The following is a 15,361-nucleotide window of genomic DNA, read 5'->3' on the forward strand; positions in this document are numbered from 1 at the left end:
CAGCGGATTGCGGGTTCCGAGTCCGAGGGAGCCGCCGCGACAGCCGGCCCCCCCTCCCGCCGCTCGGCTACAGCCGGGCCGGAGCCCCCGCAACCCGCCGGGCACCGCCGTTGGAGGTAGCCCAGGACCGGGGCGAAGCTCCCTCTCTCGCGATCGACGGCCACCCCAGCCAATGGCGGGCCGGCGCCGGGCAGGCCCGGCGAGGAGGGACGGGGGAGGGGCGCATGGGCGGGGCGCGGGGGCGGGTGGGGCGCGGATTGGCCGGGGGGCGGGGCCGGCGGGGGTTTCTCCCGGGCTGGGCTGACGGCTGCCGTTGGGGAACTTGGATTTCGGATGCGAGCGGTGGCCGTTTAGGCGGCAGGTACGGGCGGGGAGCACGGCCGCCCGGCGGCGGCGGAGGTGAGGGAGCCGGGCGGCCGCAGCGCCACGGGGGGGGTGGTTGCGCGCCGAGGGGCCGCTTTGCCCTGGATCCGTCGGCGTTTCCTCCCGCTTCGCTCCGTCCGCCGCGGGATGCGGAGGCCGCGGGCGGGGCCGGGCCGGGCGATCGCCCTGCGGGCAGAGCTGCTCCCTCCCGGCCCCGAGCGGCTGTGGGGCGGGCGGCGGGAGGGAGGTGGGCGGCTGTCAGAGCCGGGGCGGCCGTGGGAGGAGCGGCGACGGCAGGGGGCGGCAGCGGCCCCGAGGAAGCGCGTCCGGAGCGCCGGCCGCCGCGGGGGAGATCCCCTCCCTCCCCTCCGCTGGGGGGGCCGCTTGCCTTCTCGGGCGGGCCGGGGTCTCTGAGGGGGCTGGCTCCTCCCTCCCTCCCTCAGTCCCCCGGCGGTTTGGGCGCTGGCCGCGGCGAGCCGAGCCGTGCCGGGCCGCTCCTCACCGCTCCGTTTCAAATCTCCCTCGCGGGGCCGCCTCCGCGGGCAGCGCCCGCCGCCTCCGCCCGCCCCGCCGTCTGCTGCGCCTTTGGGTCTCCCTCTCGCCGGCCTGAGGCAGGGGGGGAGGGGGGTTTCCCCCCTCAGGGTCCGTCCCGCCATCCCGCACTGGGCGCTGTGCGAAGAGGGGAGATGTTACGGGTTTTTTTTCTCCTCGTAGAGCGCCGCTCTCCGGTCTGGTGACTTCGTCTGTTCGCGGCCGGGGCTGCTGCTTGCTTTCAGCTCTAAGTGAGCAGCTGCAGAAAAACGAGCTAAATGGGACCCGCGCTGAAGCTGTGTGTCGGTAGTTAGGTGGGGGGGTGAAGCCGAGGGAGACTGCACGTTCCTAATTTCAGGATTAGAATAAAAGTCAGTGTAGAATCCTATTGTGTGTTCTTTATCTACTATTTTTAAAAAATAATCTGCCTTTGGAGACGTGATAACACGGCCTCAGCGTGAACATTATGCACTGAGGTCTTTAAAAAAGAATTGAGAGGTTATTTATAAATTTAAGTCCAAAGTTTCTTTTCCCATTGTTGTGTTGTTATAAAGGCTTTGATTACAGTACTGTGAAATCTGAATGCTCTCAAAAGAGCTATTGACACGGTGGTAACATTTTTAGTGCAGCGTTTTTCAACAGTTGAAGATCCCACTGAGTTGAAGTTAATCCCTTCTGATGTGAATAGTGTTGTGCATGCATGTGCATGGCTAGAGTGGGCTTAGAGGAGGTTACTGTATGAATGATCGCTGACTGACATAAAGGGAGTTGGTCTGAGGGTTTGTCGTCTTAATGATTATGATTTCCAGAAACAGCTTCTGAAATAAACCACTGCCAGGGAACAAGTAATAGTCAGCTGCGAAGTGGAATTAAGGCGCTTTGATAGCAGTAATGACTAGCAAACAGTTCAGCTGGGATGTTTTTTCTTCTTGTAAAGCTGTCTAAGACCCATTTTTAATTAAAAACATGTAACTTATAGCTTTTTCATTGACATGTAGTGCTTAGCTTTACTGCCTCATTTTCCTGTCTGCTAGCATGGGTGTTTCCAGAGTGTTAGTGAAATGCGACAAGCACATAGTTCTGCAAAACTTAGCCTTCAGCAAGTTCTCATAAACTTGCATGTTTGCAGACCTGGAGAGTATGAAATGACAAAATACTTCTTTGATAGGAACTATCTAAAATATAAAGCTGCATCCTTTGGCGTGAAATTTTAAGGTTTCAAACAGCAGATAAATTCAGTCCCTAAGCTACAGAGCCAAGCGGTTATAGAACAGACCCACTTCAGAGCCAGTTCTGTGGCATCGTGGGTTACGCAGGAGCGGCCCTGAATGAGTATTCAGCTGAAGCGTTCTGCTTCAGCTGCTACTCTCCTCCCTTCCAACAAGTTCCTATTTCTGCTTGCCATGCTGTTTTCTATCTGGTGTTGGCTGCTTTCTGTTGCTTAAATCATGCAGTTCTGCTGAGTTCGATTCCATTTGGGCTTAGAACATCGCCTTCCCTTGCACGGCTTCAGAGGTTATAGATCTCAAAGTTTGTATCAACAGTATGCACCTGTGGCAGATGAGCTTGCGTTGTGACAGTGTTGTTTAGGATGATCTAGACAAGACTTTAAAAATGTGCATATTCTGTGTGCACACGTGTTGAAAGTGGAGAAGGAGACTTCAAACTTCTTAACAGCCAGGGCCATGTGGAATAGATTTCCAGGCTTCATTCCTCTGGAAATACACCTTTTCTTCCACTTCTAATTTTACGTCTCCAGCAATTGGAGTCAAGTCATAAGAAATTTCTAAATTTATTACCACTTCTTGATAAAACTTGAAAAGCAGGAGTAACTAAAGGCAGCTCTCTGAAGCCCGTCTGACCTGATGATGTCTGTTAACGGGATTTCAGTGACAGTGCTGTGGACTGAATAGGTCTCATTTGGAGAGGGTAACCTGAAGAATAATAGTGTTACTTACTGTATTCAGTATGATCCGAACAATTTAGGGAGTGTGGATATGGGCAAGATAGGCATTTTTCATGTGGCCAGCTCTCGAGTCACACATTTAAGGATGAGGAACGTGGGTCGTAGGTGGAGAACGGGAAGGTGTTCTGTGAAGTGCAGGCATTTAGAGGAAGTATCGTGGGTTGTGATTGATGTTAATTTGAACAATGACTTAGAGAATTTATGTTCAAAAAAATCAAGCTAGGTATATAAACAGCATATGAAATACATGACCAGATAGTAAAATCTTTCTGTAGCTGGTGCTTATGGGATTCCTTTTTGAATTCTGTGTTCGCTTTTGGCATTAAACTTTAGAAAGTCGATAGTAATAATAACCTGAAATAATTTTAAAAGTTACAAGAACTGGGAAGCATGTTTCAGTACAAAAGATTGATTTATTTAAGGATTAAAAAGGGAGGGAACAAAATTAAGTGGTGAGAGATGTACCTGTGTTGTGGATGAGAGCAGATAACAGTGCCTATGAAAAACGATTCAGTAGCAGGAAAAGCAATGTTTACATTTTTAATAGATATGTCTGTTGTATACAGCATTACTCTAATTGGTGAAAGAGGACAAGTTTTCTACATTGTAGTTTACGATGTATGAATTTCAGTAGGGTAAAAATGATTTTACCACAGGCTGTAGCATGTAGTGTATTTGCCATTAGATATTTTTAAAGAAAGATTTAATGTTTTCCTGAGAAAGGCTTACTAAAACAAACAGTGGTTTCGTTCTGGAAGTGATCTTAAGTTGGGGGAGTGAGAAGAGGGAAGGTGGGCTTTCTGCCTCATTGCAGGAAAAATTAACTGTAGAAAAGCAGTGTTGGAAAACTGCTCATTGTGTACTGACACAATATTTGGACACAAGAAAGGGGATGGGAGCAAGAAAAGGGGATGTGGGAGCGTGTGATTGTGTTGTAGCCTGGGTTATATGAGAAGTCAGACTGCATTGTAAGGGGTTATTTCTGGCCTCTTGACTTTAAGAGTGTTAGACTTCAAAATAAACTGCCATGCTTCTATTTTTTTAGGAGACCTAAAACCAAAGTGCAAGTTAAATGATTGTGTGTTTTTTCCCTTCCTATTTGGAAGGGTGTTCACCTTTTAAATAGATATTTCTGATTTAAGCACAGTTCAATTTCACTTACCTGGTTTTATGATTTGCTCAGTGAGATAATTTTTGGTGTAATTTGACTCCAAATTTAACTCTTATAGGTACAGAAGGTGTTGTGCTGTTGTCCATTTGTCATAGTTGATTGCATTCTACAAATCTTCAAGACGTGTATTGGAGTTAAAGGTAACTTGTGACTTTTCTTTTGTGATATCAGAAAATTCACTGTAGGAATTTACTAAATAGGCAAAGTTACGTGTTCTCTTTCAACTTCTCAACTATTTTTGCTGTTAATGTGATAAATTTACATGGTTTAAGTTGTCAATTTTGTGATACTATACAGGAAAGAACATATTAATAATACAGTAAATATTTTGAGTTTTAGCAGATCTTAAATTCTTAGTCAAAAAGTTTGTGATATAAAATCTGTGAAGGTAATTTTACTAGTGACTTATTTCCTACATAGACTTCAGTTTGTCTTTGAGTGCTTTGTAAAGATTTACAGACAAAGTGAAGGCCATATCAACAGAATATTGATTTATTACTATTGGGCAATCCAAAAATAGCCATTGTTTGGTTAGTGAAATGGGAAGAGTATGTTCTGGTATGGTATGAGATTATAGACTTGGATATAATGCAAGTGGGACAGCTCAGCAAGAATATGTGCTTGTTTATTTTAATGGACTTGAGGGAAAAAGAGTTTGTTTCTGTTGCAGTAGTGTCTGATGTCTTAGTGGCCCTATGCAAACCCTGTGTTGCAGCAACTCTGCAAGTGCTGCTATCTGCCCAGAAAGCTGTACAGGCGTTGCTGGCAATAATGCTGAACAGTACTCTGTTAATTTCAGTTTACAGCTCATGGCTTGGTTTCTGCTTTTATATGCTTTATGTAGTTCTTTATATCTGACATACTACCTTGTATGCCTAAGGACTTGTGTTCTGATTTTGTGTGAAGCTTCAAACCCCAACAAAACAAAACTCAAATCCTGTTTCCTTTCTCAAATAATTCTGTTCGCATTCGTGTCTTTTACAGTCCTGTGCCCTGGGTTTTTTTCCTAGCTCTGGAGGAAAGCTGAGACTGGATCTTTTCTCATTCTTAGAAGAGCAGAGGACTCAATTATAGGTAACGATCATGAGGCTTCATAAAGGAGAATTTCAGATGCCTAGCCTTTGCTCTGCATGTCACAGCTTCCTTTGTTGATGGCATACTCAAGTATGAGGTCTTTGAAGGCCTGACTTCTGTGAAGTTGGCCTCTTGTATAAAAAATGATTGCCTGGCTCTGGATATTCTCAGAAGCAGATAGTAGTGTTTCGTTGGTGTTGTGCCTTTTTTTTTTTTTTTTTGATTGGTTGGGTTCTTTTTTTCTGATGGTGATAAGGTATCTGCAATTTGTCTATGTAGTGCTTTTATTAGTAGTAGCTTGGCTCTTCAGAGACCTTATTGTGGAGCCTTGCAGAAAAATCTTCTCTTTAAAACTGAAGGCTTCTTTGTCAGTGTCTGGGGGATTAACTGAGTGTTTTGCTTGATATTATATCTACCATGGTGCTCATATTCATCTGTGTCTTGGTTTCTCCTCCCTGGATTCTTTCTGAAGGATGTTATATGGCCTGTCTTTAACTTACCTTGCTGTTACTTAGTGATGCAGCCTGTGTGCTCTGTAAGGTCATTGTTTGAAGACTTTGGCATTCCACAGTAAAATAGGGTTAGCTAAGGATGGCTTGGAGGGAACTACAGATTGCCTTGGTGCTCTAGATTTGAATCTTCCCTTTTGCTTCTGACATTGTCTATGTGGTTTTCTGTTAGCAAAGCAGTAGTTCTGGAGAAATGTTCTGCAGGAAAAGATGTTCAGTTACCAGAAAATAAAAATAGACTCTAAAAAAAAAGTGTGGACTCTCTGAAAGATCAGTTTCATTTTAAATTGCTTGCACTGATGACAAAGCAGGGTTTAACCAAATATTTATTGTTGAAATGACTCTGTAATTAGTAGTGTAGTACAGCTAAATGTAACACCAGATTTTACGGTAAATTATTGCTATCCCATTACTGTGGCTTGAGAAGTATAGACTGTAACTGTGGTATTCTTTTTAGTGGCCTGGGTAAGAATTTGACTACAACATTTTAAGAACACAGCTTTTGTATTTTTAATAACATTCTTTAGTATGTATTTAAAATGCATGCTCTTGCCACAATGGAAAATTAGAACAGCTTTTTCTAATTTAAAATACTCAGTTATCCTGTATGTGGGATTTAAAATATATATTCTTATTGCAAGCTTTTGAATTGGCAGACCTTTAAATTCTGATGGACTCAGCATGTATCCTACTTCTTCTGAAAATCAAAATTAAAATCTGATGATAAAAATATACACTTGGGTTGGTTTCACATTTTTTGAAACATTTTTATTGCTTCCAGTTACTCACAAAAGCAAGGGTTCATTAATAAAATATTTCAGAATATACTGAGTATGTCCTGCAAACTCCATTGAGTCTGAACACTTCAATTTTGGATTTGAAAGCTATTGTTCAATTTCCAAATACAGTGTTTTGTACTTTGTAGACACTATTTGTAAATTAACTATTAGCTGTTTACTAGTTGAATGAAGCTGTTTTATCCCGTTTGGCTTCCTCATTTTGAAATTGTACTTAAATGCTGTATTTTAATACTGTAAGTGCTGTTGTTTCATCATCAATCAGTAAAAGAAATGTGGCAAAATAGTAAGCCTGTATGTCATTGACCTTCTCTTAGACTGGATCCATTTTCTTGTATGGCTTTTTGGATACTTTTCTTGGTAGGGTATTGCATTATTGGACCATGAGTCTGAAGCAAATCCAATGTCTGGAGAAAAAGAGGAGGCGGGGGGAAACCAAAACCCAGAGAATGTCGTAGCATAAACTTTGTACTTAAGACCATGTTTGGTCTTAAGACTGCTTTGTTCCCTCTGTAGTCAACACTTTTGTATGGCAGTAGTCTTTGACAAGAGGTTAGCTGCGTAATGGTCAGAGGTGGCTGCTTGGACCAAGCCTGGGATTGCTATGTATCAATGCTACTACTCGTTCTTTACAAACCCGAATTGCAAGTGATTTTAGTATTAATCCTGTTTTGGACCTCTAATTATCTCGTGTTAATTAACTTAAGCTGTTTTGATGTTTGGGCTCACTTTCACAGTGTGCTTTCTCTGCTCTTTGTATGCTTGAGGATATGTCTGTTCTATAGAAAGCAATTGGTATTTAATGAGATCTGTGTACTTACAGATTCATTAATTCCCCCCCCTGCTTGGTTGTGATATTTGCTTACAACATGAGACCAGTGTAACTTTCCGAATATGCTGAAATATTTTCATTCAGAAGGGTAAGACGTATTTCTGAAGATTGGAATCCATATTCTGAGTCTTTATCTCTTAATTCCATTCAGTAGAAAAGGTGAACCACATTGCATATTAAAACATTACATGCTTTGTGTCACAATTGAATTTGGTTCCAGTGTCATTTCAGAAAATAAGGATGCTGTGTAAGTTCCATGGGAGAACTGCAGAATAGAATTATGACTTAATTTGAAACTGAATTCTTAGGTATTGGGGGGGGGGGGGGGGAAAGTTCATGCTATTACCAGCACATTGTTCCTGTACTGTAGCAGAAATGAAATGATATGTAAGTGAATCTGGGAGTACTTCAGTCCTGTGTTGTAGGTGAGAAAATGCTTGGAGAAAAGGTGCCTGCTCTGTAAAAATGCTCTGTAAAATGCCTTAGATTGCGAGAGAGATCTATGTCTGAAAACCTCATCCAAACACAAAATGAAATCTTACTACAGAACACAGCAGTGAATGACAATGTTCAGGCTTGGGGAGAGTGCCAGCATGACATATTCAAACAATCAAGTTTTAATAAACCATATATAATAAATTTAACTGGATAATCCTGCTTTTTGAAGAACTGGAGCGGCTGAAGACAGAAACTTCTTTGCCCCTGCCCCCCCCCTACATAGCCATGCACACTTGTTTTAGCAAATTTAGTAAAAAGGTAAATGACTTTACATTTTACTTTCATCCTTAGACCATTACAAGCTCAACAATCCTGACGGAATATTTGCAGCCTTAACTAGAGACCAGATATTAAAAGTGGGACAGATCCTTCTGGATGAAAAATTAGTGCAGTTTTAGCTCTGATATGAAAGGACGATGCTAGAAGCTGCATTGCTTCTTGTTTCCGTTATGTATTATGGACTTCTGTTTCTTGTCTTTCAGAAAGTATAATGAAGCTTTATAAAAATACACATACATTAGCTGAAGTATATTTTACTGTGCTGACTTATTTGAAAGTCTAAATGATTTAACCCTTTATCTTGAGAAGTCATGAGACTTGAAGTACTGGGCTAACAATGAAAAGTGTTTCATTTACTGCCTGCAAATGGATTTTTAAAAGCCAGTGTGAACAATGCAAAACATGGTCCCAGTATGTTAGGAGCAGATTTGCTTCAGCCATTTTTTGCTTTTATAAAAAAGCAGCTCCTTTGCATTTTTCAGACCTTATTATTCGGTTTACCCTGATTTTTAATTTTTTTTTTCTCATTCTCTTAGCTTGCATTCCAAGGCAACACCTACTATGAAGATGATTGGTTTACCGTAAAATTCCCCAGCTGTTGGTGCTGTTTTGGAGTATGTCATATGCCTTAGCTAAAGGGTGAGACATACGCCATACGTAACAGCGTTAGAACTTTGGAATAGGACCAGATGAAAACAGTTTTTATTGGGTAAACAGTTTAGTTAGTGTCGTGAGCCCTAATTTTCTGGCTTAAAACATCTCGTATCCATAAACTGTTGAATGATGTGGGAAGATAAATTAGTCTGGTGATGTTCGTTTTTTTTTTTTTTTTTTTAATAAAAAGGCAAAAAAAGCTTGTATGTTGTGGTTTAGATGTTAAGCTTGTTACAGTGAAAATCAGCCTGCTTCTTTCTTTTACTGTTGAATGATCTTTGCTTGCTTGCAAAGCATACTCACTAAAAATCCATGGGTCCTTTCTGTTCAAAAGCTTGGAAGGGTGTTCTTGTTTTACTCCTTTTAAAAACAAGTTAGTTTTTCTTTGATTTTTTTTTGGTTAAATGTTTTAAGACTTCATTTAAGTAGTTACATTAAAGAGATCTTTCCAGAAGTTTAGTTTTCAAATTCTACATTAATTTTTACGTTTTATTGTTCCCAAGGTTAACTGCAGTATGTGCTGCTGGCTAAAAGGATCAGTGTATAAGCAGTTAACTGCACAAGACATAACAAATTATTTTTTTGTTTTGCGAATATTTTCAGAACTTTGGTTGTGTCACAAAGGCAAAAAAGCATAGGCATTTCTTTTGGAAGAGTGCAGTTTTCCCCTGGCTGGTTCTTTTAAGGGATTTGGTGGTGTTTTGGGGTTTTTTTTTGTTTGTGTATTTATTTTTTTTTTTTTTTTTTTAATTCCTGGCAGAAGCTTTGTTTCTCACTCAGGCAGTGTGTCCATAGATGTGTCTTGATAAACTGATTACGAAGTTATGGTAGCAACTCAAATTAAAGGAAAATGAAGTTTATATTCTCTGAGATCCTACTCAATGTAACTTTATTCTTTGCTTAAAAGAACAACCAGACGAACCAAAACAAGCTTCATCCAGGGCTATGGACAGGTCAGCTCAGTAGATTTAAGTGATGGTTAGAGCTGTTCCTGGCTATAGGTTTCTAGGAGATACTGTTCTGGAGGAATGTGTTTAAATTTTGAGGTTAGTGTCAGGAAGTTGGTGGTGATTCAGAAAAATTGTGGAGGAAAAAATTGTTGTTTAGGTATAGGGCAAACAACTTTTCTGCAGATCAGAGTGAACAGGAACCTTAAAATAAGTTGATCAAGGTGTAGTAAGTCTTTTGAGTTGTCTATTTCGTTGGTCATAATTAGGAGAGATGGTTGACTATACTTTTATGTAAGAACTTAAAGGTAGGCTGGTTGACATGTAAATGGTGTTGATAAAAACTTCTATAAGAAGATAGAGGAAACTTTATAAAGTGTTTTTTTACCTCACATGTTCAATTTGGAGGTGAATTTTTTGCTCTGACCATACTTCTCTGACATCGGACTGTGCTTTTGGTCAACTATTTCAGAGCTGAAATTGCTGTATTTTCAGTTATGATAAAAATCAAAGCGAGACCTGAAGTATCTGGATTTTGTGTGTCAAAATTTGTGCTATATAGTATATGGAGAAGTTCTGCCTTCCCCAATGTGTTGGAGCCAGTTAGTTACCTCTAAGTCTATTGCTGCTGCGTGTGGGGGGGGAATCCATGGGACAGCGCTGTGTCGTGATGGCATTGGTCTGCTGTCAGATGACACTTTAATTCTTCAGAGTATCTCGTCCTGATTTGAGGAAGAGAGCTCCTATATACTTAGACATTGCAATGGTGTTTCATGGCAAATATGACTTGGATTAGTCTAGTTTTGTTACACAGATGCAAGAACATCTCATTTTGTGCAATTAAGTATTTTTTTTTTTTTTCTCCCAGAGGTGTTCAGGTATAGTGTTGTTCTCTGGTAGTTCAAGAATGTAACTGATACTTGAATAATTGGGTGGAAGTTCTGTTGTTGAAGTTTCTTGGTATTGTAGAGGCTGGAGTAACTTTCTCACATGATAGAACAATGTTTGATTTCTATATGGAAAAAAAGTTAGAAAGTTTTGCGGTTTATATTTCTTTGTATAAAAGAAAGAGAAACAAAATGAATAAATAGCAACTGACATCTGTCAAAGCAAAGCATCATGAGTTAAATATTCTTATTAGAACAGCAAGATTTTGCTATAATGGGAATTCGACCTGTACCGTTTTTGTAGTTGTTTGTTTGCTATTGTTAGGGTATGAGCTGTTACGGTTTTTATAGAAGACAAACTGTGTTTTGCCATGGGATTTTTGCAAGCTTAAAACTATTATAATTTCTACTTTTCAGTAACATAAAGTAAAATTACGGAAAGTTTTTTTTCTTTAAACATGTTTTTGCAGAGCATTATTAGTCTGAAATGGTACGTGAAGTATGATGGCATGGGGGAAAATGTACTACTGCGTAGGAGTAATTTGAAGCTGGAGACACTTGAGACATTTCTGACTATGATTCATTATTTCTTTGTCTGGTTTGGTGAGCTTAGAGAGTAGAGTGTGACTTTTGTACCTTTGATCATGTGTATCTTGTATGTGCAAACATTTGAACAGCAAATTTGGCCACAAACTAGATTGTAATTTTTTTCTTCGATACTAAATTTGAGTTTAATAAAGTAGTGACATCAGTGGGCAACTCTGTGTTCATCGATCATTCAACGACAGTACTTTTGAACTATTGCTCCTGTCATGGGACCTTTAAGACAGGAATGTAGTTAGAGATACCTTTAAATTAGGAGGCTGAGTATGTGTAATCTATATGGAGGTTCTATGAAGTAAGTGAGGTTGGGCTTTCATTTACAACAGTAGACTTACTGGTTTTAGTATGATTTCTTTTCCCTCCTCTCCATTTTGGTTTATCCTCTAAAGGTTCCCTGTATTTTCTCTCTCCTTCATCCTTTCAGCTCCAAGCCCTTTGTAACCTTCTCCTCCCCACTCCTCTGTTCCCTTGTCTTTTTTGTTCTTCCCTCGAATTAACTCTAAAGTAAACACTGCTGTTGTTTACAAAGTTCTGTACTACTGAAGAATTGAAGATGGCTTTTGCTCTGCTAGTCATGGCTAAAGAAACATTTATAATAACTGGAGAGTGGTCGGATGGTGATACGTTGTGAAGGCATGCAAAACTTTTTGTCTCTGCTGTGAGCAGTAAAATGTTACCTGATCCACAACTGGAATTTTGGAATGCTATAGTACTTAAGCACGAAAGGCTTCTTCTTTTATGTGAAGGTGGTCACATTCAAGGCTTTAGCTGAAATTGAAGCAGCCACCTCAAAATTCTTTGTTTAAAAATGGGCAACATAACTATTGCTGCAAACGAGATAATCTTAATATAGGCCTTACGTCACCATGATTACGACAGATTTTTCTCTTGTAACGTCAAACTAAGCTGAATATGCTTCCATGAAGCACTTCTTTTTATTTTGAAAACGGTTGATGCTCCTTTCACTCTACTAGACAAAGGTAGATGCCTTGTTATCTTTTGAGATGTATCTTCCTTTGCATGAAAAACCTTTCCATTTACTGACCTGTCTCTATGCTTGAAAAGCACTGCCATAGGCTACACTTACTTTTCAACACTGTGCAGTCATTCACATGACAAAGCTGTCTTTTAGTGCTGATACTCTGAAGGGCTAAAATATTCTGCAAGAGTTTTATCAGCAGTTGAGTGATTGATTTTCAGCTGCAAGAACATGTGTACTGTAATCAGTTTTCCAATTCCAAGTCTATGATACTGTGAATTTGCTCCACCAATTTGGTTTTAGTGTTTAAGTTTTGAGGAATCATGCAGAAAGATCAAACTCTTTTAATTCTTAGCTTTCTGCTGCACAGGGAGAAGTGATAGCGAGAGAAAAAGTCACTAATGCATGTGGAGAGCACAGGTACAAGCTTCTGGGCTTTGACTTCCACTAGCTTTCCATTTCTGATTGCAGTGCTAAAGAGGTCATATCTTTTGGTGTGAGAAGCAAGAGGGAAGGAGGAACCTGAAGTTGCGTGACTTTTTTGCTGTTTTGTTTTTTGGGGTTTTTTTGGTTGTTGTTTTTCTGAAGTTGCTGATGTGTCTTTGTTTTGCAGCCTTTTGTACCCTGTTAGGATAAGGTTTACTTATTCCACCTCATGGGTAAATGCTGCTCGTCTTTTGCTTCTTACAGCTAGTGGGCTTTGTGGATGTTTGTCTAGCATCATAGTGCAAATGATGATGTTCAAAGGTCTGACTCACAGCTAGTTCTTGAATAACATCAAGTAGAAAAAGTGAGAAGTATAGAGACTTGCAGTCTAATATAATGCAATGACACTGCATTATCGTGGTTTTGTGCTCACAAGACATTTGAGTCAGCATAGCAATGTATGATCAGTAAGATGCTGCTTAGTTTCCTGTGGATAGTTTTATTTCCTGTTATGTAGGGAATTTTGACTTAAACAGTTAGCTCAAACTATAAAGTTAAGTATTCCTAAGACATGTTCACTGACTGTTGTCGCTGTTGACTTACATTTCAAGAATGATGAGAAATACAGGAGTATTCATTAGCAGAACTAATCTCTCTGCTTATGATTTACTGTCACCATCTACAGTAATACCACATTTTTAAACTGTGTGACTTCTGTAATAGCTATATGGTTAAAGAAAGACTTCTTATAGCTAAATGGTTAGCTGTAGCGACTTTCTAAAATCGGTATCAGCAGTTTGCACAGGAGAAGGTGTTGAAATATAGTAGTTGATAGGCAGGCAGAAAATACCTTTTTTTGGGAGGGATTTATTGTAGTGAGAATTAAGATTCTTTTACCTCAAAATGCAAAGATGGATGTGTTAGAGATTTCTGTACATTTTCTAATGAATTTTTGTGGTGCTCTTATGACTATTGTATCTGTTTTGTTCTGTAGCTTACATAAGCATCAGGAGACTAGAGTGGTGTTAAATATAAGGTATCTCCTGACCTTTCAGGAAAGGTTGAGATGCCATTATGAGAGTTCTAATTTAGATCTGTTGAGTTCTTGTAATAAGATGCCAAAGACCCTTCACTTTTTTCTATTGCTCATAGAGTGTCAAGAGAATTGTGACATGATTTATACTTTTGTTTTCTCTTCTTCCAAGTCAAGAAACTTAATTAGGCAGCTTAAGCTCTACCCAGGCTGCAAATGAACTTCTCTGACATATTTTATGACAGATACCTCTACCATAGCCTACCAAACTTGGTGTGTTCTTCAAAACCAAAACATGGAAGTTGGTATGGTCAGTCCCCTGAGTGAGACCAAAGTGCTTTATGTATTGTCTATATGTGAAGATGTGTCTGTGTCAAAACTATCATTGCAGCTTTGAAACTGTCTGTTAGTGCTCAGATCAGAAGTAGGACTACCCAGCTGTGAGTAAAGGTAATCTTTTGATTGAGGACTGTTTCCATACACAGTGTTTGTGCTCTCTGTTTCCAGTTTAAGAGGTCACCATGTCCAATAAAGTGAACAAACAGATTCTGTGCCCTTGTGACAGAAGTACAGAAATGATGCCATGAGTTTTGTAGTCTGAGGAATTGCTGCTGCCAGAATTCCAGGATGACTCTCTAAAGTTTTGTTTTCTCAGATTTGTCAGCTGCAACAGTTGAGGTACATTGATAATCAGTGTGAACTAACTCAGTTTGAATACTTGCAAAACCATCATGAATATCTGATGAAAATTATCAAACTGGCAATTCAGGAGATGATAGATGTTTATCTACATCATTGTCCCTATAATATAAGTCCAAGTATCTACAGCAGGCAGAACTTTGCAGCCCTCTCTTGATGCTTTTACGGTCAGCTAACTGTCCATGTGTTTCTGAGTGCAGATTCTTTGGGTTAAAGGCACAAATTAGTTTGCATTCTGAGTGTAAGGGTGGTGGATGGGGAGCGGAGGGAAGAAACCCAGAATGCAAAACTCATGATGAGGGTCCTGCAAGCTGACTAAACTGGATTTAGCAATCCTATGTATCTCATATCAGCTGAAATTGTCTTATGTTGCTGAACTTGCTGCTGCTAACTTATTTCAAAAACTTTCTAAGGAATGTAGTAGTAGTGTGATAAAAGCAGGACAAGAGCAATAGAATTTTTAGGCAATAATCAGTCTTTTGACTGGTATTTGAAATATTGCTCCACTCATGTTCTTTCTCCTTTTTCCTCCCTTTTTGCTCTGATGCTCCACTATACAGTATTAAGTAATAGTTGAAAGTAGTAATATGGGAGTACTGAAATACTAACCTCTCTTAGCTAGTGGTGGCAAATATGTTGTTGTCTTTCTTGTAAACCTGCTCAGAATTCAAGTTTATCTGAAAGCATCAGAACTTCAGATATTTACAACTAAGTTCTAATGGAAGAACTCATGAAGCATGGTTCTCATGACTTTGTATTGCTCTTCTTTATAACAAAATGTCACCTTTTTTCTTGTCACTATTAAATGTTTCTGTGCTGTCAGTACCTCTTTCCTTTGTTTGTTTACATTGTCCCCTAAGATACTTGATGCAGAATCATCCAAATATCACTAGGTAAGTATGTGTTTTGTCTAGCTGATAAGTGCTGACTGTAAAGCTAGTAAGCCAAATAGAATAGGTTACTTATGCGTTCATACTAGAGACTCTTCAGTAACTTGAATTTCTTTCCTGCCAAACTGGTTTTATGAGTCCTGTAGAAATTAAGTACTGTTGAGACCTCTGGACCACTGCGATATTTGGTTAAAATTGACTGTTGAACTTGAACATTACTAGA

General features: G+C 40.0%; 1 protein-coding gene across 9 annotated transcripts in view; it reads left to right on the forward strand.

Moving 5' to 3' along the window:
- Positions 1-290: 290 nt before the first annotated feature.
- Positions 291-15,361, forward strand: part of EPB41L2 (erythrocyte membrane protein band 4.1 like 2) — a 125,125-nt gene continuing 110,054 nt past the window's right edge. For all 9 annotated transcript variants that reach the window (XR_012763178.1, XM_075414064.1, XM_075414056.1 and 6 more), the window contains exons 1-3: positions 291-399; positions 4,090-4,171; positions 5,016-5,105. The gene's annotated coding sequence lies outside the window, so the exon portion shown is untranslated. The remainder of the gene's footprint in view (positions 400-4,089; positions 4,172-5,015; positions 5,106-15,361) is intronic.

Source organism: Opisthocomus hoazin, chromosome 2 (assembly GCF_030867145.1).
Source record: "Opisthocomus hoazin isolate bOpiHoa1 chromosome 2, bOpiHoa1.hap1, whole genome shotgun sequence".
Lineage (NCBI taxonomy): Eukaryota > Metazoa > Chordata > Aves > Opisthocomiformes > Opisthocomidae > Opisthocomus > Opisthocomus hoazin.